Here is a 24,014-nt window from a genome sequence, read left to right on the forward strand (position 1 = left end):
TCTTACGAAGCGATTCCATTCGGCAGATTTCACGCAAGAACTTTTCAGTGGGATCTGCTGGAAAAATGGTCCGGATCGCATCTTCAGATGCATCAGCGGATAACCCTGTCTCCAACCACGGATGCCAGCCTGAAAGGCTGGGGAGCAGTCACACAAGGAAAAAATTTCCAGGGAGTGTGATCAAGTCTGGAGACTTCTCTCCACATAAATATACTGGAGCTAAGAGCAATTTACAATGCTCTAAGCTTAGCAAGACCTCTGCTTCAAGGTCAGCCGGTATTGATCCAGTGGGACAACATCACGGCAGTCGCCCACGTAAACAGACAGGGCGGCACAAGAAGCAGGAGGGCAATGGCAGAAACTGCAAGGATTCTTCGCTGGGCGGAAAATCATGTGATAGCACTGTCAGCAGTGTTCATTCCGGGAGTGGACAACTGGGAAGCAGACTTCCTCAGCACGACCTCCACCCGGGAGAGTGGGGACTTCATCGGGAAGTCTTCCACATGATTGTGAACCGTTGGGAAAGACCAAAGGTGGACATGATGGCGTCCCGCCTGAACAAAAAACTGGACAGGTATTGCGCCAGGTCAAGAGACCCTCAGGCAATAGCTGTGGACGTTCTGGTAACACCGTGGGTGTACCAGTCGGTGTATGTGTTCCCTCCTCTGCTTCTCATACCTAAGGTACTGAGAATTGTAAGACGTAGAGGAGTAAGAACTATACTCGTGGCTCCGGATTGGCCAAGAAGGACTTGGTACCCGGAACTTCAAGAGATGCTCACAGAGGACTCATGGCCTCTGCCGCTAAGAAGGGACTTGCTTCAGCAAGTACCATGTCTGTTCCAAGACTTTACCGCGACTGCGTTTGACGGCATGGCGGTTGAACGCCGGATCCTAAGGGAAAAAGGCATTCCGGAAGAGGTCATTCCTACCCTGGTCAAAGCCAGGAAGGAGGTGACCGCACAACATTATCACCACATGTGGCGAAAATATGTTGCGTGGTGTGAGGCCAGGAAGGCCCCACGAAGAAATTTCAACTCGGTCGATTCCTGCATTTCCTGCAAACAGGATGTCACAATCCTGACTGTAGGTTTATATTTGGTGACTTACCCCTGCCATCTGTCCTGGATCCTGTGTCTTTTCACTCACGGAGTTAAACAGCTTGTCAGCACTATGAGTTTTCCTGAGTTCTCTGCCTGAGAGGTAATCAGCTCCACCTGTGGTGATCTCCTGTGTGAGGCTGAATTCAGTAATCTAAAAGCAAGCATCCTGTGTTTTGCAGAAGTCCAGGCTTCAGTGTTCTCTTGGCCTGCTAGGCCTCATTCTACATCACAGCCTTGGCTAGAGTAGTCACATGACAGTGACATCACCTAATCCTGCCCACCAATCATCAAGGACCAGGAAGTATAAATCAGGAGGCTGAGTTGGAATCTGGGCCAGTTCCTTGTGTCACATACAGCCTTGTGTGGGTCTTAAGCTGAGCTCCCTAAAGGTAACCTTTGTACCTAAGTTCCTGTGGAAACTCTGCTCCCTTGTTACCGTTTGGTTTACTTGTGTGTTGCCATTTGATTTCACCATTTCCCTGAGTCTCAATGTAAAGGTACAGCTGCAATGTTTCGTCTTAAAGGCACAGTACTGAATTCCGTGTTCTCCCCTGAAAACCACAGCTGTCGTGTTTCAGTTTTACTGCTGTTGTAGTTGGGATCTCCAGGGCTCAGTACCTCGTGCCTCAGCATCTCCGTGCCTCAGCACCTCCGTGCTCCCAGCACCTCCGTGCTCCCAGCATCTCCGTGCCTCAGCATCTCCGTGCCTCAGCATCTCCGTGCCTCAGCACCTCCGTGCTTCCAGCATCTCTGTGCCTCGGTACCTCCGTGCCTCAGTACCTCCGTGCCTCAGCACCTCCGTGCTTCCAGCATCTTCGTGCCTCAGTACCTCCGTGCTTCCAGCACCTCAGTATCTCCGTGACTCAGCATTTCCGTGCCTCAGTGCCTCAGCACCTCCGTGCTTCCAGCATCTCCGTGCCTCAGTACCTCCGTGCTTTCAGCACCCCCGTGCCTCAGTACCTCCGTGCCTCAGTACCTCCGTGCCTCAGTACCTCCGTGCTTCCAGCACCTCAGCATCTCCGTGACTCAGCATCTCCGTGCCTCAGCACCTCAGTGCCTCAGCATCTCCGTGCCTCAGTACCTCCGTGCTTCCAGCACCTCCGTGCCACAGCACCTCCGTGCCACAGCACCTCCGTGCCTCAGTACCTCCGTGCCACAGCATCTCCGTGCTTCCAGCACCTCCGTGCCTCAGCACCCCTACGCACCCCAGTGTCTCTACGCACCCCAGTGCCTCCACGCACCTCAGTGCCTCCACGTACCTCAGTGTCTCCAAGCACCTCAGTGCCTCCAAGCACCTCAGTGTCTCCAAGCACCTCAGTGTCCGCAAGCACCTCAGTGTCCGCAAGCACCTCAGTGTCCGCAAGCACCTCAGTGTCCGCAAGCACCTCAGTGTCTCCAAGCACCCCGTGCCCTTTAGCACAATTATACCTGGTATTCTTCACTGATTCATCAGTGCCTTTCCAGTTCTGTCTTTCAGGAGACCTTCAGCATGCCTCCTGTCTGCCGACCTAATCCTGCATGAGGAGAACCTAGATTCGGCCATCTCTGCTGCGGTTCCTCTTCCCAGTCACCGGAGGAAACCCAGAGTCCACAGCATTTCCAAACCAGGTCAGTGGTAGTATTCACATAATCCTCCAGTCGCCCGCACAGACTTCACTACACCGGGTTCACAAAAACCTCAGTCATGACAGTAGGAACTGGCCACATGGACCCGGCCGAAAGTGTTAGTCTGACGCATGACCTCCTAAGCAATATTGCAGGACGCTTGGAAGGTCTGGAGTCGACTCAGCATCGATTGGCACAGTGTCTGCAGCGGAATTCGTCCTCCAGAGATTCTATGACCTTCTGCTCTAAGACTCCTGACCAACTGCAGATTTTCTACCAGATGTTACTACAGTTACAAGAACTTTTGCCTAGTATTCTCTCTGTGATGCCTGATCTCCTCAGGAATACTACCAACGTTGTTGATCCTGTTTTGTCCCATCCAGTTAATAGAGTCTCTTCCTCTGCGCAAGGGAAAGTTTTTCATCAGAGCTATCCACGGCCCAAGCCTCTCTGAAGCTGAACGTCAGCGGCGTAAGGAGCTACATCTCTGTCTTTACTGTGGAAATTCTGGTCATTTTGTTAAAGACTGCATTCTTCGCAAGCCAGGTAATAGTGACAAATCTCAGTATCATAGTGCTCATGTTTACAAGTCATCCACAGTATCCGATCCTTCTGCTGCTGACGGGGGTATCAAGAAGGCTACTCTTCTGAGAGAGACTCAAATTTATGACTGGGGTCCGGTGGTTAAAAGACCTTATCCCAAGTTGGGTGTCCAGAGAAGAATGTTCAAGCCATTTACAGTCACAGAGGAGTCCGTGTCCACAGACCCAGGAGGGGCGTCTTCAGAGCGTCCAGCCCCAGGAGGGGCGTCTTCAGAGCGTCCAGCCCCAGGAGGGGCGTCTTCAGAGCGTCCAGCCCCAGGAGGGGCGTCTTCAGCGCGTCCAGCCCCAGGAGGGGCGTCTTCAGAGCGTCCAGCCCCAGAGAGTCTTCAGAGTGCTGCCCAGCCAGTGAGTCTTCAGAGTGCTGCCCAGCCAGTGAGTCTTCAGAGTGCTGCCCAGCCAGTGAGTCTTCAGAGTGCTGCCCAGCCAGAGATTCTACAGAGTGCTGCCCAGCCAGAGATTCTACAGAGTGCTGCCCAGCCAGAGATTCTACAGAGTGCTGCCCAGCCAGAGATTCTACAGAGTGCTGCCCAGCCAGAGATTCTACAGAGTGCTGCCCAGCCAGAGATTCTACAGAGTGCTGCCCAGCCAGAGATTCTACAGAGTGCTGCCCAGCCCCGTGAAGAGGGGGCTCTTGCCTCAGCCCAGCCCCGTGAAGAGGGGGCTCTTGCCTCAGCCCAGCCCCGTGAAGTGGGGGCTCTTGCCTCAGCCCAGCCCCGTGAAGTGGGGGCTCTTGCCTCAGCCCAGCCCCGTGAAGTGGGGGCTCTTGCCTCAGCCCAGCCCCGTGAAGAAAGGGCTCAGCCCGTCCCGGTTCCAGCCGGTCCAGCAATACTCCAGGCCCTGCCTGGTCAGTCCGTCCCGGTTACAGCCGGTCCAGCAATACTCCAGGACCAGCCTGGTCCGTCTCCTTTGGCTCCAGCCAATTCAAGTATCCTCGGATCCAATCCAGTCCTACTCGTCCAGCCAAAGCTTTCTTCAGTTTCATCCTCTAAGCCTGCCAAAGATAGTCCAAGTATCTCCTTCCGTAGGAATCCGACCATTCAGGTTGGTCATGTAGGAGTCTCTCCTAGCTCAATACTAAGTTCTCCGCCAAAGAATTTAAAGTTACAGTGCACTTCTAGGTCATTTTCAAACTGTGTATCTAAAGGAGATTCGTATTTTCCGTTAGACTTGGTCTCAGACTCTGAATTTGATCCAGTTTATGATGCTACTCCTTTCCTGGGAGGTGCTGTTCCTTCCTGTTATGCTTCCATGCATGAAGAGGTTCCAGAATCACCAAAAAGCTCTACAGGTCTCTGTATGAAAAGTCCTCGTTATAGAACAAGATTTAATTTAAGCCTCAGTGGAGTGCTAGCTTCGAAAGCACAATCTTCTCGCACTACAAAACGAGGAGAGGAACCTTCTACAGTTTATTCCTCAGTCCTTTCGGATGAAGGAAATTCCAGTCTTGTCTATGATGGATGGTCTACCTGTTCTGAAGATGAAGATCAGGAAGACTTCTAAAGAATCCAGCTTAAGTTTTGTTCTGGACCCTCTGGTTTCCACTTTTTAGAAGCTTTGTGTACAAGTTATTCATCAAGTTCCTCTAAGATTCAAGATGGGTGTCCGGAGTCCACCCTTGAAGAGGGGGATACTGTCACAATCCTGACTGTAGGTTTATATTTGGTGACTTACCCCTGCCATCTGTCCTGGATCCTGTGTCTTTTCACTCACGGAGTTAAACAGCTTGTCAGCACTATGAGTTTTCCTGAGTTCTCTGCCTGAGAGGTAATCAGCTCCACCTGTGGTGATCTCCTGTGTGAGGCTGAATTCAGTAATCTAAAAGCAAGCATCCTGTGTTTTGCAGAAGTCCAGGCTTCAGTGTTCTCTTGGCCTGCTAGGCCTCATTCTACATCACAGCCTTGGCTAGAGTAGTCACATGACAGTGACATCACCTAATCCTGCCCACCAATCATCAAGGACCAGGAAGTATAAATCAGGAGGCTGAGTTGGAATCTGGGCCAGTTCCTTGTGTCACATACAGCCTTGTGTGGGTCTTAAGCTGAGCTCCCTAAAGGTAACCTTTGTACCTAAGTTCCTGTGGAAACTCTGCTCCCTTGTTACCGTTTGGTTTACTTGTGTGTTGCCATTTGATTTCACCATTTCCCTGAGTCTCAATGTAAAGGTACAGCTGCAATGTTTCGTCTTAAAGGCACAGTACTGAATTCCGTGTTCTCCCCTGAAAACCACAGCTGTCGTGTTTCAGTTTTACTGCTGTTGTAGTTGGGATCTCCAGGGCTCAGTACCTCGTGCCTCAGCATCTCCGTGCCTCAGCACCTCCGTGCTCCCAGCATCTCCGTGCCTCAGCATCTCCGTGCCTCAGCATCTCCGTGCCTCAGCATCTCCGTGCCTCAGCACCTCCGTGCTTCCAGCATCTCTGTGCCTCGGTACCTCCGTGCCTCAGTACCTCCGTGCCTCAGCACCTCCGTGCTTCCAGCATCTTCGTGCCTCAGTACCTCCGTGCTTCCAGCACCTCAGTATCTCCGTGACTCAGCATTTCCGTGCCTCAGTGCCTCAGCACCTCCGTGCTTCCAGCATCTCCGTGCCTCAGTACCTCCGTGCTTCCAGCACCCCCCGTGCCTCAGTACCTCCGTGCCTCAGTACCTCCGTGCCTCAGTACCTCCGTGCTTCCAGCACCTCAGCATCTCCGTGCCTCAGCATCTCCGTGCCTCAGCACCTCAGTGCCTCAGCATCTCCGTGCCTCAGTACCTCCGTGCTTCCAGCACCTCCGTGCCACAGCACCTCCGTGCCTCAGTACCTCCGTGCCACAGCATCTCCGTGCTTCCAGCACCTCCGTGCCTCAGCACCCCTACGCACCCCAGTGTCTCTACGCACCCCAGTGCCTCCACGCACCTCAGTGCCTCCACGTACCTCAGTGTCTCCAAGCACCTCAGTGCCTCCAAGCACCTCAGTGTCTCCAAGCACCTCAGTGTCCGCAAGCACCTCAGTGTCCGCAAGCACCTCAGTGTCCGCAAGCACCTCAGTGTCCGCAAGCACCTCAGTGTCCGCAAGCACCTCAGTGTCTCCAAGCACCCCGTGCCCTTTAGCACAATTATACCTGGTATTCTTCACTGATTCATCAGTGCCTTTCCAGTTCTGTCTTTCAGGAGACCTTCAGCATGCCTCCTGCCTGCCGACCTAATCCTGCATGAGGAGAACCTAGATTCGGCCATCTCTGCTGCGGTTCCTCTTCCCAGTCACCGGAGGAAACCCAGAGTCCACAGCATTTCCAAACCAGGTCAGTGGTAGTATTCACATAATCCTCCAGTCGCCCGCACAGACTTCACTACACCGGGTTCACAAAAACCTCAGTCATGACACAGGAGTGTCTATGGGCCTCAAATTGGGGTCCATTAAGGTTCAAATTTCGGCCCTGTCGATTTTCTTCCAGAATGAATTGGCTTCAGTTCCTGAAGTCCAGAAGTTTGTCAAGGGAGTACTGCATATACAACCCCCTTTTGTGCCTCCAGTGGCACTGTGGGATCTCAACGTAGTTCTGGGATTCCTCAAATCACATTGGTTTAAACCGCTCAAATCTGTGGATTTGAAATATCTCACATGGAAAGTGACCATGATGTTGGCCCTGGCCTCGGCCAGGCGAGTGTCAGAATTGGCGGCTTTGTCTCACAAAAGCCCATATCTGATTGTCCATTCGGACAGGGCAGAGCTGCGGACTCGTCCCCAGTTTCTCCCTAAGGTGGTGTCAGCGTTTCACCTGAACCAGCTTATTGTGGTACCTGCGGCTACTAGGGACTTGGAGGACTCCAAGTTGCTAGATGTTGTCAGGGCCCTGAAAATATAGGTTTCCAGGACGGCTGGAGTCAGGAAAACTGACTTGCTGTTATCCTGTATGCACCCAACAAACTGGGTGCTCTTGCTTCTAAGCAGACGATTGCTAGTTGGATGTGTAGTACAATTCAGCTTGCACATTCTGTGGCAGGCCTGCCACAGCCAAAATATGTAAATGCCCATTCCACAAGGAAGGTGGGCTCATCTTGGGCGGCTGCCCGAGGGGTCTCGGCTTTACAACTTTGCCGAGCTGCTACTTGGTCAGGGGCACACTCTGGCTGAGGAGGACCTGGAGTTTCTCTCACTCGGTGCTGCAGAGTCATCCGCACTCTCCCGCCCGTTTGGGAGCTTTGGTATAATCCCCATGGTCCTGACGGAGTCCCCAGCATCCACTTAGGACGTCAGAGAAAATAAGAATTTACTTACCGATAATTCTATTTCTCGTAGTCCGTAGTGGATGCTGGGCGCCCATCCCAAGTGCGGATTGTCGGCAATACTTGTACATAGTTATTGTTACAAAAATCGGGTTATTATTGTTGTGAGCCATCTTTTCAGAGGCTCCGCTGTTATCATGCTGTTAACTGGGTTCAGATCACAGGTTGTACAGTGTGATTGGTGTGGCTGGTATGAGTCTTACCCGGGATTCAAAATCCTTCCTTATTGTGTACGCTCGTCCGGGCACAGTATCCTAACTGAGGCTTGGAGGAGGGTCATAGGGGGAGGAGCCAGTGCACACCACCTGATCCTAAAGCTTTTACTTTTGTGCCCTGTCTCCTGCGGAGCCGCTATTCCCCATGGTCCTGACGGAGTCCCCAGCATCCACTACGGACTACGAGAAATAGAATTATCGGTAAGTAAATTCTTATTTTAATTGCTTTATTTTTCCTCTGAAGCTTGTGTGCCTGTTTCATGATTGTATTTTATTGTCTTTGTGTACACCAGTGGTTCCCAAACTTTTTTGAGTCACAGCGCCCTAGAATATCAATTGTTTTCACAGCACCCCTAGGCCAAGAGTTTCTTACTAAAAAAATATATATAAAATTACATAAATTGTGTTTATACTGTACCCTTAGGGTCAGTTATTGTGGTGAGGGACAGGATTCACTTCTCTTTATCTATATATATATATATATATATATATATACAGAAGCAAGGAATAATATTGCGCCACTTGTGCTAGAACACAGATATGTTGTGCAACCGGCAACCTAAAAAACACTCCCCTCTAGTGTTAATGGGGCGTCTGCTGGGTCCCTCAAAAAATACAGGGGTGGTAAGCTCCTGAAACAATGTGAAAGGAATGGGGGATGAGGGATGTATAGCGACTAATGTGTTAATACAATATACAGTTGCCACTTAAATATAAAAAATGTATTAATATAGACATATAAGAAACATATAGGCATATATAAAAAATGGGACAACAATACATACACAGCTGGACTAAAAACACTTAAATGAAAACCTTAAAATTATAATAAAACCAAGTAAAACTACTATGAGGTAGGTACAGGATTTTCCCAACGCGTTTCGTCTCAAAAGACTTCTTCAAGGGGTAGGGACATAGTGAGCCTGCAAGGCTATTTATAGCCAATATTGCTGGGTGGGAGGGTTGTGACATCACAGGGAGTCATGTGATACAATTATATGATTGATGATATTTGGCTGTTTACTAGTGCAGTGCCAAAGGAGCAGGGTCAGTAGGGACTATTGGTGTACAAAAACGAGTGTATTAGGCATTGCTCAGTATCCTGGAAAGTCTCAGAAAGCATTTAAAACACTAAATTGCGGTACTTCCGCCCCACTTCCGGTGACAGACGGGTTCAAAGCGTCACTTCCGCCCCACTTCCGGTCGCGTCTGCGCATGCGCCCGCGGCGGGTCATGACTCTAGTTCAATGTGCTGTATGGAAGCTTCTCAGTTTCTGTGATCCAGGGGAAAGTCTCTATTTTCATAAGTCCGTGTAGTGGTCATATTTGATGGGACTTTCTCCATGTATATCTCAGCATTATATAAACAGGAAAAACGGTATCCATGGCAATAGGTGTACATAGGAATAAAAAATAATTAGCATCAGGAATGATTTTGATCAATTGTGCATATTACACATATTATAAGCTGAAAATAAAAATATTAATTCATGCTCATGATAGTGAAAAAACGCTAATAAGGTTTTTAAAGCATATTTAGTTTATATAGTGCGGCACTTGACAAATTAATAAATATGTAAATAAATAAGTAAAGTGCTTGTGCTTGGATTTGAACATATTAGTGTTCAAGGAACGGGGTGTAATAACCATACTATTTTATACCAGGTGCAGAGCTACAGGTGCTTAAATGTTTAAGGTGCATATGTTACATTTACTGTGAGGTGTATAAGGTCCGTGCTGATAAAGCACCTATTGTGATTGGAACATAATACTATATTGTGACGTACTCTTTCAGTGAACTTATATGGAGCAAACACCTTACCCAGGCTCCTATTTGTTCACGTGCTTTACAGTACCTGATCTTCCCAGCTGGTCCCCCTTGCTGGTACTGATCAGGCCCAACGCTGCTTGGCTTCCAAGATCGAACGTGTTTGGGCATTTCCCGCGTGGTATGACTGTACCGACGTTGTGCCCTCTTGGTTTTCTCTGACGTCCTAGTGGATGCTGGGAACTCCGTAAGGACCATGGGGAATAGCGGCTCCGCAGGAGACTGGGCACAAAAGTAAAGCTTTAGGACTACCTGGTGTGCACTGGCTCCTCCCCCTATGACCCTCCTCCAAGCCTCAGTTAGATTTTTGTGCCCGGCCGAGAAGGGTGCATTCTAGGAGGCTCTCCTGAGTTTCTTAGTAAAAGTTTAGTTTTAGGTTTTTTATTTTCAGTGAGACCTGCTGGCAACAGGCTCACTGCATCGAGGGACTAAGGGGAGAAGAAGCGAACCTGCCTGCTTGCAGCCAGCTTGGGCTTCTTGGCTACTGGACACCATTAGCTCCAGAGGGACCGAACACAGGCCCAGCCTCGGAGTCCGGTCCCAGAGCCGCGCCGCCGGCCCCCTTACAGAGCCAGAAGCAAGAAGAGGTCCGGAAAATCGGCGGCAGAAGACATCAGTCTTCACCAAGGTAGCGCACAGCACTGCAGCTGTGCGCCATTGCTCCTCAGGCACACTTCACACTCCGGTCACTGAGGGTGCAGGGCGCTGGGGGGGGGCGCCCTGAGCAGCAATAGAAACACCTTGGCTGGCGAAAATACCTCACATATAACCCCCAGGGCTATATGGATGTATTTTAACCCCTGCCAGAATACAGCAAAAAGCGGGAGAAAAGTCCGCCGAGAAGGGGGCGGAGCCTATCTCCTCAGCACATGGGCGCCATTTTCCCTCACAGCTTCGCTGGAAGGACGTCTCCCTGACTCTCCCCTGCAGTCCTGCACTACAGAAAAGGGTAAAACAAGAGAGGGGGGCACTAATTAGGCGCAGTATAAATAAAACAGCAGCTATAAGGGGAAAAACACTTCTATAAGGTTAGCCCTGTATATATATAGCGCTCTGGTGTGTGCTGGCATACTCTCCCTCTGTCTCCCCAAAGGGCTAGTGGGGTCCTGTCCTCTATCAGAGCATTCCCTGTGTGTATGCTGTGTGTCGGTACGATTGTGTCGACATGTATGAGGAGGAAAATGGTGTGGAGGCGGAGCAATTGCCTGTAATGGAGATGTCACCCCCTAGGGAGTCGACACCTGAGTGGCTGAGCTTATGGAAGGAATTACGTGACAGTCAGCTCTTTACAAAAGACGGTTGATGACATGAGACAGCCGGCTACTCAGCTCGTGCCTGTCTAGGCGTCTCAAAAGCCATCAGGGGCTCTAAAACGCCCGTTACCTCAGATGGCAGATACAGACGCCGACACGGATACTGACTCCAGTGTCGACGATGAAGAGACGAATGTGACTTCCAGTAGGGCCACACGTTACATGATTGATGCTATGAAAAATGTTTTACATATTTCTGATAATACAAGTACCACTAAAAAGGGTATTATGTTTGGTAAGAAAAAACTGCCTGTAGTTTTTCCTGCATCTGAGGAATTAAATGAAGTGTGTGATGAAGCGTGGGTTTCCCCCGATAAAAAACTGATAATTCCTAAAAGGTTATTAGCATCATACCCCTTCCCGCCAGAGGATAGGGCACGTTGGGAAACACCCCCTAAGGTGGATAAAGCGCTCACACGTTTGTCAAAACAGGTGGCACTACCGTCTCCTGATAGGGCCGCCCTTAAGGAACCTGCTGACAGAAAGCAGGAGAATATCCTAAAATGTATATACACTCACACGGGTGTTATACTGCGACCAGCAATCGCCTCAGCCTGGATGTGCAGTGCTGGGGTGGCTTGGTCGGATTCCCTGACTGACAATATTGATACCCTGGATAGGGACAGTATATTACTGACTATAGAGCATTTGAAAGATGCATTTCTATATATGCGGGATGCACAGAGGGATATTTGCCGACTGGCCTCAAGAGTAAGTGCGCTGTCCATTTCTGCCAGAAGAGGGTTATGGACGTGGCAGTGGTCAGGTGATGCTGATTCCAAAAGGCATATGGAAGTATTGCCTTACAAAGGGGAGGCGTTATTTGGGGTAGGTCTATCAGACCTGGTGGCCACGGCAACTGCTGGGAAATCCACATTTTTACCCCAGATAGCCTCTCAACATAAGAAGACGCCGTATTATCAGGCGCAGTCCTTTCGGCCCCATAAGGGCAAGCGGGCAAAAGGCTCCTCATTTCTGCCCCGTGGCAGAGGGAGAGGAAAAAGGCTGCAGCAAACAGCCAGTTCCCAGGAACAGAAGCCCTCTCCCGCTTCTGCCAAGTCCTCAGCATGACGCTGGGGCTTTTACAAGCGGACTCAGGCACTCCCCTAAAGTCTGCTTTACCGACGTCTCCCTCCGACAGGGAGGCGGTATTGGAAGCCATTCACAAGCTGTATTCCCAGCAGGTGATAATCAAGATACCCCTCCTGCAACAGGGACAGGGGTATTATTCCACGCTGTTGTGGTACCGAAGCCGGACGGCTCGGTGAGACCTATTTTAAATCTGAAATCCTTGAACACTTACATACACAGGTTCAAATTCAAGATGGAGTCACTCAGAGCGGTGATTGCGAACTTGGAAGAAGGGGATTACATGGTGTCTTTGGACATCAAGGAGGCTTACCTCCATGTCCCAATTTACCCTTCTCACCAAGGATACCTCAGGTTTGTGGTACAGAACTGTCACTATCAGTTTCAGACGCTGCCGTTTGGTTTGTCCACGGCACCCCAGGTCTTTACCAAGGTAATGGCCGAAATGATGATACTCCTTCGAAGGATGGGAGTTTTAGTTATCCCGTACTTGGACGATCTCCTGATAAGGGCAAGATCCAGGGAACAATTGGTAGTCGGGGTAGCACTATCTCAAGTAGTGTTGCGGCAGCACGGTTGGATTCTCAATATTCCAAAATCGCAGCTGATCCCGACGACACGTCTTCTATTCCTAGGGATGATCCTGGACACAGTCCAGAAAAAGGTGTTTCTCCCGGAGGAGAAAGCCAGGGAGTTATCCGAACTAGTCAGAAACCTCCTAAAACCAGGCCAAGTGTCAGTGCATCAATGCACAAGGGTCCTGGGAAAAATGGTGGCTTCCTACGAAGCAATCCCTTTCGGCAGATTCCACGCAAGAACTTTCCAGTGGGACCTGCTGGACAAATGGTCCGGATCGCATCTTCAGATGCATCAGCGGATAACCCTGTCACCAAAGACAAGGGTGTCTCTCCTGTGGTGGTTGCAGAGTGCTCGTCTTCTAGAGGGCCGCAGATTCGGCATTCAGGACTGGGTCCTGGTGACCACGGATGCCAGCCTGCGAGGCTGGGGAGCAGTCACACAGGGAAGAAATTTCCAGGGCTTGTGGTCAAGCCTGGAGACATCACTTCACATAAATATCCTGGAGCTGAGGGCCATTTACAATGCCCTAAGCCAAGCAAGACCTCTGCTTCAAGGTCAGCCGGTGCTGATCCAGTCGGACAACATCACGGCAGTCGCCCACGTGAACAGACAGGGCGGCACAAGAAGCAGGGGGGCAATGGCAGAAGCTGCAAGGATTCTTCGCTGGGCGGAAAATCATGTGATAGCACTGTCAGCAGTGTTCATTCCGGGAGTGGACAACTGGGAAGCAGACTTCCTCAGCAGGCACGACCTCCACCCGGGAGAGTGGGGACTTCACCCAGAAGTCTTCCACATGATTGTAAACCGTTGGAAAAAACCAAAGGTGGACATGATGGCGTCCCGCCTCAACAAAAAATTGGACAGGTATTGCGCCAGGTCAAGGGACCCTCAGGCAATAGCTGTGGACGCTCTGGTAACACCATGGGTGTACCAGTCAGTGTATGTGTTTCCCTCCTCTGCCTCTCATACCCAAGGTACTGAGAATTATAAGACGGAGAGGAGTAAGAACTATACTCGGGGCTCCGGATTGGCCAAGAAGGACTTGGTACCCGGAACTTCAAGAGATGCTCACAGAGGACCCGTGGCCTCTACCTCTAAGAAGGGGCCTGCTCCAGCAAGGACCCTGTCTGTTCCAAGACTTACCGCGGCTGCGTTTGACGGCATGGCGGTTGAACGCCGGATCCTGAAGGAAAAAGGCATTCCGGAAGAAGTCATTCCTACCCTGATCAAAGCCAGGAAGGATGTGACCGCAAAGCATTATCACCGCATTTGGCGAAAATATGTTGCGTGGTGCGAGGCCAGGAAGGCCCCAACGGAGGAATTTCAACTGGGTCGATTCCTGCATTTCCTGCAAACAGGAGTGTCTATGGGCCTTAAAATTAGGATCCATTAAGGTTCAGATTTCGGCCCTGTCGATTTTCTTCCAGAAAGAACTGGCTTCAGTTCCTGAAGTTCAGACGTTGTCAAGGGGGTGCTGCATATACAGCCTCCTTTTGTGCCTCCAGTGGCACCTTGGGATCTCAATGTAGTTTTGGGGTTCCTAAAATCACATTGGTTTGAACCGCTTAAATCTGTGGATTTGAAATATCTCACATGGAAAGTGGTGATGCTGTTGGCCCTGGCTTCGGCCAGGCGCGTGTCAAAATTGGCGGCTTTATCTTATAAAAGCCCTTACCTGATTTTTCATACGGACAGGGCAGAATTGAGGACTCGTCCACAATTTCTCCCTAAGGTGGTTTCAGCGTTTCACCTGAACCAGCCTATTGTGGTACCTGCGGCTACTAGGGACTTGGAGGACTCCAAGTTGCTGGACGTTGTCAGGGCCCTGAAAATATATGTTTCCAGGACGGCTGGAGTCAGAAAATCTGACTCCCTGTTTATCCTGTATGCACCCAACAAGCTGGGTGCTCCTGCTTCTAAGCAGACTATTGCTCGTTGGATTTGTGGTACAATTCAGCTTGCACATTCTGTGGCAGGCCTGCCACAGCCAAAATCTGTAAAAGCCCATTCCACAAGGAAGGGGGCTCATCTTGGGCGGCTACCCGAGGGGTCTCGGCTTTACAACTTTGCCGAGCAGCTACTTGGTCAGGGGCAAACACGTTTGCTAAATTCTACAAATTTGATACTCTGGCTGAGGAGGACCTGGAGTTCTCTCATTCGGTGCTGCAGAGTCATCCGTACTCTCCCGCCCGTTTGGGAGCTTTGGTATAATCCCCATGGTCCTTACGGAGTTCCCAGCATCCACTAGGACGTCAGAGAAAATAATAATTTACTTACCGATAATTCTATTTCTCGTAGTCCGTAGTGGATGCTGGGCGCCCATCCCAAGTGCGGATTGTCTGCAATACTTGTACATAGTTATTGTTAACTAAATCGGGTTATTGTTGTTGTGAGCCATCTTTCCAGAGGCTCCTCTGTTATCATGCTGTTAACTGGGTTCAGATCACAAGTTGTACGGTGTGATTGGTGTGGCTGGTATGAGTCTTACCCGGGATTCAAAATCCTTCCTTATTGTGTACGCTCGTCCGGGCACAGTATCCTAACTGAGGCTTGGAGGAGGGTCATAGGGGGAGGAGCCAGTGCACACCAGGTAGTCCTAAAGCTTTACTTTTGTGCCGAGTCTCCTGCGGAGCCGCTATTCCCCATGGTCCTTACGGAGTTCCCAGCATCCACTACGGACTACGAGAAATAGAATTATCGGTAAGTAAATTCTTATTATTTGCTCCGAACCCCAATAGTAGTTAAAATTTATATCAAGTGTTAGATCCATATTAAGATGTGTGAAATAATGGATCTCTAAAGGTAGGGGAGGGGAGGGGGGGGGGAGTGGGGGAGGAGGAGGAAACGGAGTGGGGAAAGGTATGTGGAGAGGAACCGTGTGGGAAGGTAGGGAATAGGGAATGGGGAAGCAGTTGTAATATTTTAGTACCGTATCTTATAGAAAGGGAGCGATCTCATAGTTGTCGTTAAATCCCCTTGGCTGTAGTGTTTGCAGTTGGAAAATCCAAAACATTTCTCGGCGTGACAATTTATTAGCGAGATCGCCACCTCTTTCTCCCAGTTGTACCAGTTCGATAGCTTTAAATGTCAAGGCTTCAGGATTGGAGTTGTGTGTTGAAATGAAATGTTTGGAAACAGCGTGGCTTTCTACTTTATTCCTGATGTTCCTCACATGCTCCTGTATTCTTAGCTTCAAAGGTCGCTTTGTCTTTCCGATGTACTGTTTGCCGCAGTCACATTCTAGGAGGTAGATGACTGATTGAGTGTTGCAGTTCATATAATTTTTGATTTTGTATTCCTTCTTTTTTTCACTGTCCGTAAAGGTTTTCCTGTTGGGATGTAGATGTCTGCATATGTTACATCGCCCACATTTGTAAGAGCCCACACACTTAGGCCAGGTGGAGTCTTTTTCATGGTCAGTCTTAAGCATGCTTAGGGCCAGAATATCCTTGAGGTTTCTTGATTTTTTGAACACTATCTCAGGATGAGGAGGGAGGATATATATATATATTTTTTTGCCTATTACATTGACCATAAATATTTTGAATTGGTCCTGGAGCACCAATCCAAGGCACCCTTGCAAGTATCCCGGGGTACCCCAGGGTGCCAGGGCACACAGTTTGAGAACCACTGGTGTACACCAATTGTTTTTATATGGTCACCAGGCCAATATAAGCAACATTGCGAACATTATGCAAACCTAGGTATAATGTCACTCATCCAGTGTCCCCACACAGGGCGTTAGCCGCTAACATAAAAAAGAGAAGCAGCTGTCAGTTTCTTAAGGTGCCCACACACAGTGATTTTGCAGTCAATTTGGACGAAAACAATACATCTTAACGATATATCATTCACAAAAGTGTAAATCGTATGTTCTGCTCAAACGATAACGATCCGATGTGCGTCCCCGCAGCTCGTATGATGTATACTCTGATCTTACCTGCTGCAGTCAAGATTTACCAATGTCTGTCAATGTCTTTACAGATCATACAATAAATAGTTTGTTAAAAGAACAATTTTTTACAAAATCGTGAGTCAGGGACTGCCAGGGAGCTCCCGGGGGAGTTCAAGGGAAATCACAAATGATATTGCATTGTTTGTGAATCACTCAGTGTGTGGGCACCCTTACATGTGAGCTTGCTGGTTGCTGCTCCTGCATGTGTTACAATGCGATGTTACAGCCACACTTCCAGTCCCATAATGTATGCCATCCCCCACCTCCCACCTGCTGAGGTAAGCAGAAGGGATGGGGTATAATGTAAGGATGGGCTATACATAACATAAGGCATGACTGAGTTAAACATTAATATTGTAAATTGGGCACTTTAAATTTTAGTCTTCAAAGCTTTACAACTGCAGTGTTGTCATGGTAACATGCATTCACTCTTATTTTTAGAATTAAAATATTAAATAAAAACCATGCAAATAGTTGTTACAAAAATTAATCCTTATGCCATGGCTAACAGCTATGGCTAACATGTATTATTAGAACCAAAATATAATTGAATACAATATTACATTAAATTGAAACTACACATTTGACACAATTACTTTACATTTCAATTTATTCTATTGATTTAAAAAAACGATGTGGAATGACAAGGTTATGGGGGAGATGTACTAAGCAGTGATAAAAGTGGAGAAGTGAGCCAGTGGAGAAGTTGCAATTGGCAACTAATCAGCATTGACATAACATTTATAATTTGCATACTATACAAGTATACAGAGCAGCTGATTGGTTGTCATGGGCAACTTCTCCACCGCTCACTTCTCCACTTTTATCACTGCTTAGGACATGTCCCCCATATGTCTCTCAATATACAGTGGGACAAAAGAGTATTTGGACAGCCACCGATTGTGCAAGTTGACCCACTTAAAAAGATGAGAGAGGTGTGTAATTTCCATCATAGGTACACTTCAACTGTGAGAGACAGAATCTGAAAAAAATAAACAGGAAATCACGTTGTATGATTTTTAAACAATTTACTTGTATATTCTTGTGGAAACTAAATATTTGTACACCTACCAAGCAGCAAGATTTCTGACTCTCACAGACCTGTTACTTCTTCTTTAAGAAGCTCTTCTATCCTCCATTCGTTACCTGTATTAATGGCACCTGTTTGAACTGGTTATCTGTATAAAAGACACCTGTCCACACCCTCAAACAGTCAGAATGCTACCTCTCCACCATGGCCAAGACTAGAGAGCTGTCTAAGGACACCAGGGACAAAATTGTAGAGCTGCACAAGGCTGGAATGAGATACTCGACAATAGACAAGCAGCTTGGTGAGAAGAGATCAACTGTTGGCTCAATTATAACAAAATGGAAGAAATACAAGATCACTGACAATCTCCCTTGACCTGGGGCTCCATGCGAGCTCTCATGTCATCATGGGGTATCAATGTTCTTGAGAACGGTGAGGAATCAGCCAGAACTACACAGGGTGACCTGGTCAATGACCTCAAGAGAGCTGGGACCACAGTCACCAAAGTTACCATTAGTAACACACAACGTCATCATGGATTGAAATCCTGCAGCGCCTGAAATGTCCCCCTGCTTAAGCCAGCACATGTCCAGGCCCATCTAAAGTTTGCCAGTGACCATCTGGATGATCAAGAGGAGGATTGGGAGAATGTCATGTGGTCAGATGAGAGCAAAATCAAACTCTTTGGTATAAACTCCACTCGCCGTGTTTGGAGGGAGAAGAATGATGAATGGCATCCCAAGAACACCATACCCACTGTAAAGCATGGGGGGTGGAAACATCATGCTTTGGGGCTGCTTTTCTGCAAAGGGGACAGGACAACTGATCTGTATTAAGGAGATGATGAATGGGGCCATGTATCGTGAGATTTTGGGCAAAACCTCCTTCCCTCAGTAAGAGCATTGAAGACGGAACATGGCTGGGTCTTCCAGCATGACAATGACCCCAAACACACCGCCCTGGCAACTAAGAAGTGGCTCCATAAGAAGCATTTCAAAGTCCTGGAGTGACCTAGCCAGACCTCAACCCAATAGAAAATCTGTGGAGTGAGTTGAAAGTCCGTGTTGCCCGGCGACAGCCGCAAAAACATGACAGATCTAGAGAAGATCTGCATGGAAGAGTGGGCCAAAATACCTGCTACAGTGTGTGCAAACCTGGTCAAGAACTACAGGAAACATTTGACCTCTGTAATTGCCAACCGAGGTTATATTACAAAGTATTGAGTTAAACTTTTTGATTGTCCAAATATTTATTTTCCGCAAGAATATTCAAATAAATTGTTTAAAAATCATACAACGTGATTTCCTAGTTGTTTTTTTTCAGATTCCGTGTCTTACAGTTGAAGTGTACCTATGATGGAAATTACAGACCTCTCTCATCTTTTTAAGTGGGTCAACTTGCACAATCGGTGGCTGTCCAAATACTTTTTTGCCCCACTGTACATAGTATCTAACTTAATATCAGAAATGAAAAGTTTAACTAATGTGTGATCACTCTCTATGACAATAAGGGGTTAAGATCTGTTAGAAATGGGAAAAATAGTTTTACAGTATGTGGCATTTAATTCCTTAACGTACATGTTAACGTATGAAATAATATTTATAATTAATTAAGTAATAATACATTGAGTATGAAAAGTATTCTTCCTGCAGGATAACTTGTATATAATTTCACACATACTTTGGTAATTTTTATCTAATAAATGTATACTTAGGGAAGTTTATAAGATTTATACACAAGGGTCTCCTTATTACATAATAATTCCTGCACTATGGGCCTAATTCAGTAAGGATAGCACATTCTGCTAATTAGCAGAATTTGCTCTCCTTTGGATCGCATGCTGGGGGCCGCCCATCGCAGGGCAAGTCCACCCAACATGCTGACTGGAGCCTCCCCCATTGAACAAGCAGAAATTGTGATGTGATCGCAATTTGTGCTTGTTAGCAGAAACTAAGGTAGCCTCCTGCCGGCGCAGCTTATTGCGATCCAACCTGAATTAGGCCCTAAACCACCTCCTTACTCCAAAGCAAGGGGCATCCAACACTGAAGCTCTGAGGATTTCAAATAGAACCGTTACATTGGATTTTTTCTGCTACAGAGAGAGCAGTGTCTGATGTTGACTATCAGAAGTCATGGATGAATGGAAGTATTGGCAGCCTACTAAATAGAATGGATGGTGGGCTTCCCAGTGGAGGGCATTTACCAAAGTACAAATCCAATATCCAAAATATTCAGAAATCCCCAAAAAATTGTGCGCAATTGATATAGTGACACCTTTGCTTTCTGGTGGTTCAATATAAACAACCTATGGATTATGCACAAAAATATGATATAAAATCACCTTCCGGCTATGTGTATAGTAAAGTGTATATGAAACATAAATGCATTCTGTGTTCAGACTTAGGTTCCATCCATCTGATCGTATTATGGTTTGCATATATTCCAAATATGGAAAATTCTGATAACCAAAATACTTCTGCAAGCACAAGCATTTTGGATATGGTAGACTCAACCTGTATTTGGAAAGGAAGGGAAGGAATTTAATTTGTAAGATCTACCTAATAAAATAGTAAAGTACATATTCTGTAAGTAATCCAGAGAGACTAGTGAAATATTATTATTCTAATTTGCTTATACTGCTAATAGCTAGTTACCCACATTTGGATTTTGAGATTTTGGAGGATAAGGCTAAGAAGCAAGTGCGGGTGGCATGATGACACGATTTGCGTGACCAAGGCCTCACCCACTTCATTAAGAAATAGCTTGGATTCAGGAGGGTGGCTACTCTACTCTGAGTCTGGGAGAACTCTCTATAAACTGTGTTGTTAAATAAACTAAATCAGGGATGGGGAACCTTTGGCCCTCCAGCTGTTGTTGAACTACACACACCAGCATGCTCTACTACAGTTTTGCTATTTGGCCATGCTAAAACTGTTGCAAGGCATGCTGGTACATGGTACCGCAGGTTCCCCACCCCTGAACTAAATAGTTTCATATCAGTCATAGGGTGGGTACACACTATGCCAATATTGGCATGTAATTTCCGGACGAATCACAATTACATATTGCACATATCGGGCAGTGTGTATGTCTGATTTGTGTGCTCCCGTGGTGGCAAGCGATGTCTTCTGGTCGTCCCTGCTGCAGGTCAACCAGGAGATATTAACAATGCCATGCTGCTGAATAACCTGACGTCCCCTGCATCGGTGCAGGGTCCCATCGCCAATTGTATTGGTCGGCTACACATCGTTCTGATGTGTAGTCGGCCATAATTTAACGTGCAGATAGATAAAAGGTATTGCTAAAGGGGAGATCCGTCAAACCTTTGAAAATCAAAAGTGTAGTGATTGCCCAAAGCAACCATTCAGCTTATGTTAATTCAGAAACTGTTCTAGATATATGATAGTTACAAACTGATAGGTTACTTTGTACAACTACTCACGGATCAGCAGCCAATTAGGAGCTGCCACTCCAAATTCGAAATGCCGCCAATGTTTCCCCTCTATGGCTGCCTGCGGTGCAATCCAATACACACTGCTGTCATACTGGCCCCCTCGTGGTCAGGGCCCGGGACTGGAGTCCCAGCAGTACCCCCCTATGGCAGCCCTGTAAACATACATTGATATATTTTATCTTTGTTTTTTTCTTGCTACAAGAGCGACATGACCTTAGAAGGGAATCTAAGATGTGTCCTCATACAGGCCCAGATTTATCAAGCCTTGGAGAGTGATAAATAGCACGGTGATAAAGTACCAACCAATCAGCTCCTAACTGTCATTTTTCAAACCCAGCCTGTAACATGGCAGTTGGGAGCTGATTGGATGCTATTTATCACTCTCCAGGGCTTGATAAATCTGGGCCACACTGTGGCTTCAGTCGCACAAAACAGTCCCTCTCTGTGCGCAAGGTCCCATGCAATTCGGCTGCGCCAAGTGTCTTTTTTTTTTCAAAAAGTGTGCATAAATAAGACAGCTGAAGCAGCAAAGCTACTGCACTGATCAATTTGATGTGCGACATTTGTACATCTGCGTAGAAAAGAACATGAATCTGCGTACAAAATGCTACAATGCAGGGCCACAGCTTTTTTCATGCCAAGTACCGCTGTGCAACATCTGCGACTTTGTACGTGTTTAAAACTAATTCCTGTGTGTTTAAAGTTCATTCCGGTGTCTCTGATACACTGTGAGTGGTATTTCACAACGTTTGCAATGTGTATTTTAAGAAAAAGATAGAACACTATTCTAGGAATGGCTCAACCGAGCCAGCCGTCTCACACTGTATGCTAGGTGTATGAGTACACATCTGTTTATGCCCCCCTGTCCTGCACATTCTCATCATATACAGCTAAAAAATTAAATGACACCACACCAAGCAGTGGAGAGGATATTGCCAAAGCTATAGATTTTCCACGTAAACCTCAGGGGGAGGAAGGTCTACGTGTAAACCATGCCTGACAACTAATATACCAAGAGTGCCATGCCCAATATACTGCCACTTGACACTTCCACTGACATCCCAGAGTTTAATAACCTCCAAACAGAAAAAAAGAAGAAATCTTTTGCTGCGCCTGTGTCTGACAATTATTCAATAAGTCAGTCTTAATGACACAAACCTGGAATTACTGGTGCAAAAGGTACGTTCGCCACTATAAGGAGTTGTGTGATACTCCTACCAACAAGACCAGAGAGAAAGATTAATAGGGGCGCTCATAACATTTATACACCATAAATATCCAGGTTCTGTTACAACCAAAGAATCAAAATACATTTATAAAATAAATATTTATTGTTCACAATAATTCAATAGAAATACCACTTGATTAAAACAGATTCATGGATAATAATAATCGTATCTCACTGATTCACCACATAAAAACACACAAATTATGTGAGCTGTTCCGGTAATTACTGTAACAATAAAGCTCACTGAATGGCTGATAGAGAGTTCAGATGTAACTATATGTTCCACTCCTTATGAAACACTGTTGCCAAAACTGCTGAATAAAGTTTATGAATAAGACACAGTTACTACACGTGTAGCCGCGGTATACTCTGTGATATAGAAACAGTTAAAATGGACGATTTCAAAAGAAGTAACCGGCATGTGATAGCAGTAGTATAGAAGTGTGGAAGATTACCTCTCCATATGGGCTGGTGAACCCGAGCGTCCCCGGGTGAGTCCAGATCTTTCCCAATGTGTTGTGAAACTGGAGGGTGCGTAACGTATATTAGTAAGTGTATGGAACCACACTCATGCGAGCTCAATTACCCTGAGGGTGCTTCACCCAATTGACGCTGCAGGGATTTATGGAGAGAGCAGGTGTGCGACTGATTGAGGGATGGCTGCCACACAAATCCGGCTGTATTAGTGTGCCTCTTCCGAGACTCCCTGGACGTGCACCGTCCGCCGGTGGTCAACGGAAGGGAAGATGATGAAATCTGACCTCGGTTGCCGCACAGAGCTCACTGCTTGGTTCCATATGAAGTGCTGGTTTGCTTGCTGCTACGGCCGGTAAATGTCAGACAGAGATGACTGTGTCCTGGATTGTAAAGGTGTTCAGTGAGAAAAGGGGAGGAGTCCTGACGCGTTTCGTCACGTGACCCGTGACTTTTTCAAAGAACCTGGATATTTATGGTGTATAAATGTTATGAGCGCCCCTATTAATCTTTCTCTCTGTAATAACCTCCAGGCTGCCACCTAGGCCGTATGGCAGAGTCATCTCCCTCCTTCTCCCGAAATGTGTCTTTCTTGAGTGACAGTTAATAATAGCCCCTACCACTGCACTGCAACACAGGCTGTGACAAAACCTGTTTTAACCACTTAACTTATGAAAATCTCTAGTATTTTATTTCTTCAATTTCCATTTTGTTTGTTTCTCTAACGTCCTAGAGCAGGGGTGGGGAACCTCCGGCCCGCGGGTCGTATAAGGCCCGCGAAGCCGTTTGGTCCGGCCCACCCGCTCCTCTCAGTGAGACACGCCGCCGCACAGTCCGGCGGCAGCGTGTCTCAGCTGTCAGAACAGGGAGGAGAGCGCGGCTATTGTCGGGCGGCGGCGTGTAGGACTTGGAACCAGCCGCCGGTTCGTGAGCCAATCAGAGCTCGCGGACCGGCAGCCAATCAGGAGCCGCGACTGCCGGTCCGCGAGCTCTGATTGGCTCTCGAACCGGCGGCTGGTTTCAAGTCTTACACGCCGCCGCCCAACATAGCCGCGCTCTCCTCTGTGTACCCGCCGAAAGGAGCGGTAAGCGGGACGGGGGGGGGGGGGGGGGGGCATCTGTATACCTGGTACTGTGGGGGTCATCTGTATACCTGGCACTGTGGGGGCATCTGTATACCTAGCACTGTGGGGACATCTGTATACCTGGCACTGTGAGGGGCATTTGTATACCTGGCACTGTGGGGGCATTTGTATACCTGACACTGTCGGGGCATCTGTA

The 24,014-nt window shown here is 47.7% G+C and overlaps 1 protein-coding gene and 1 pseudogene across 7 annotated transcripts in view; one reads left to right on the top strand and one right to left on the bottom strand.

Annotated features, from left to right (window-relative positions):
* Positions 1 to 24,014, top strand: part of PALM2AKAP2 (PALM2 and AKAP2 fusion) — a 761,359-nt gene that overhangs the window by 242,812 nt on the left and 494,533 nt on the right. The window lies entirely within an intron of this gene.
* On the bottom strand, positions 9,628 to 9,746 carry LOC134939135 (5S ribosomal RNA; annotated as a pseudogene).

The sequence above is a fragment of the Pseudophryne corroboree genome, chromosome 1 (assembly GCF_028390025.1).
Source record: "Pseudophryne corroboree isolate aPseCor3 chromosome 1, aPseCor3.hap2, whole genome shotgun sequence".
Classification (NCBI taxonomy): Eukaryota; Metazoa; Chordata; class Amphibia; order Anura; family Myobatrachidae; genus Pseudophryne; species Pseudophryne corroboree.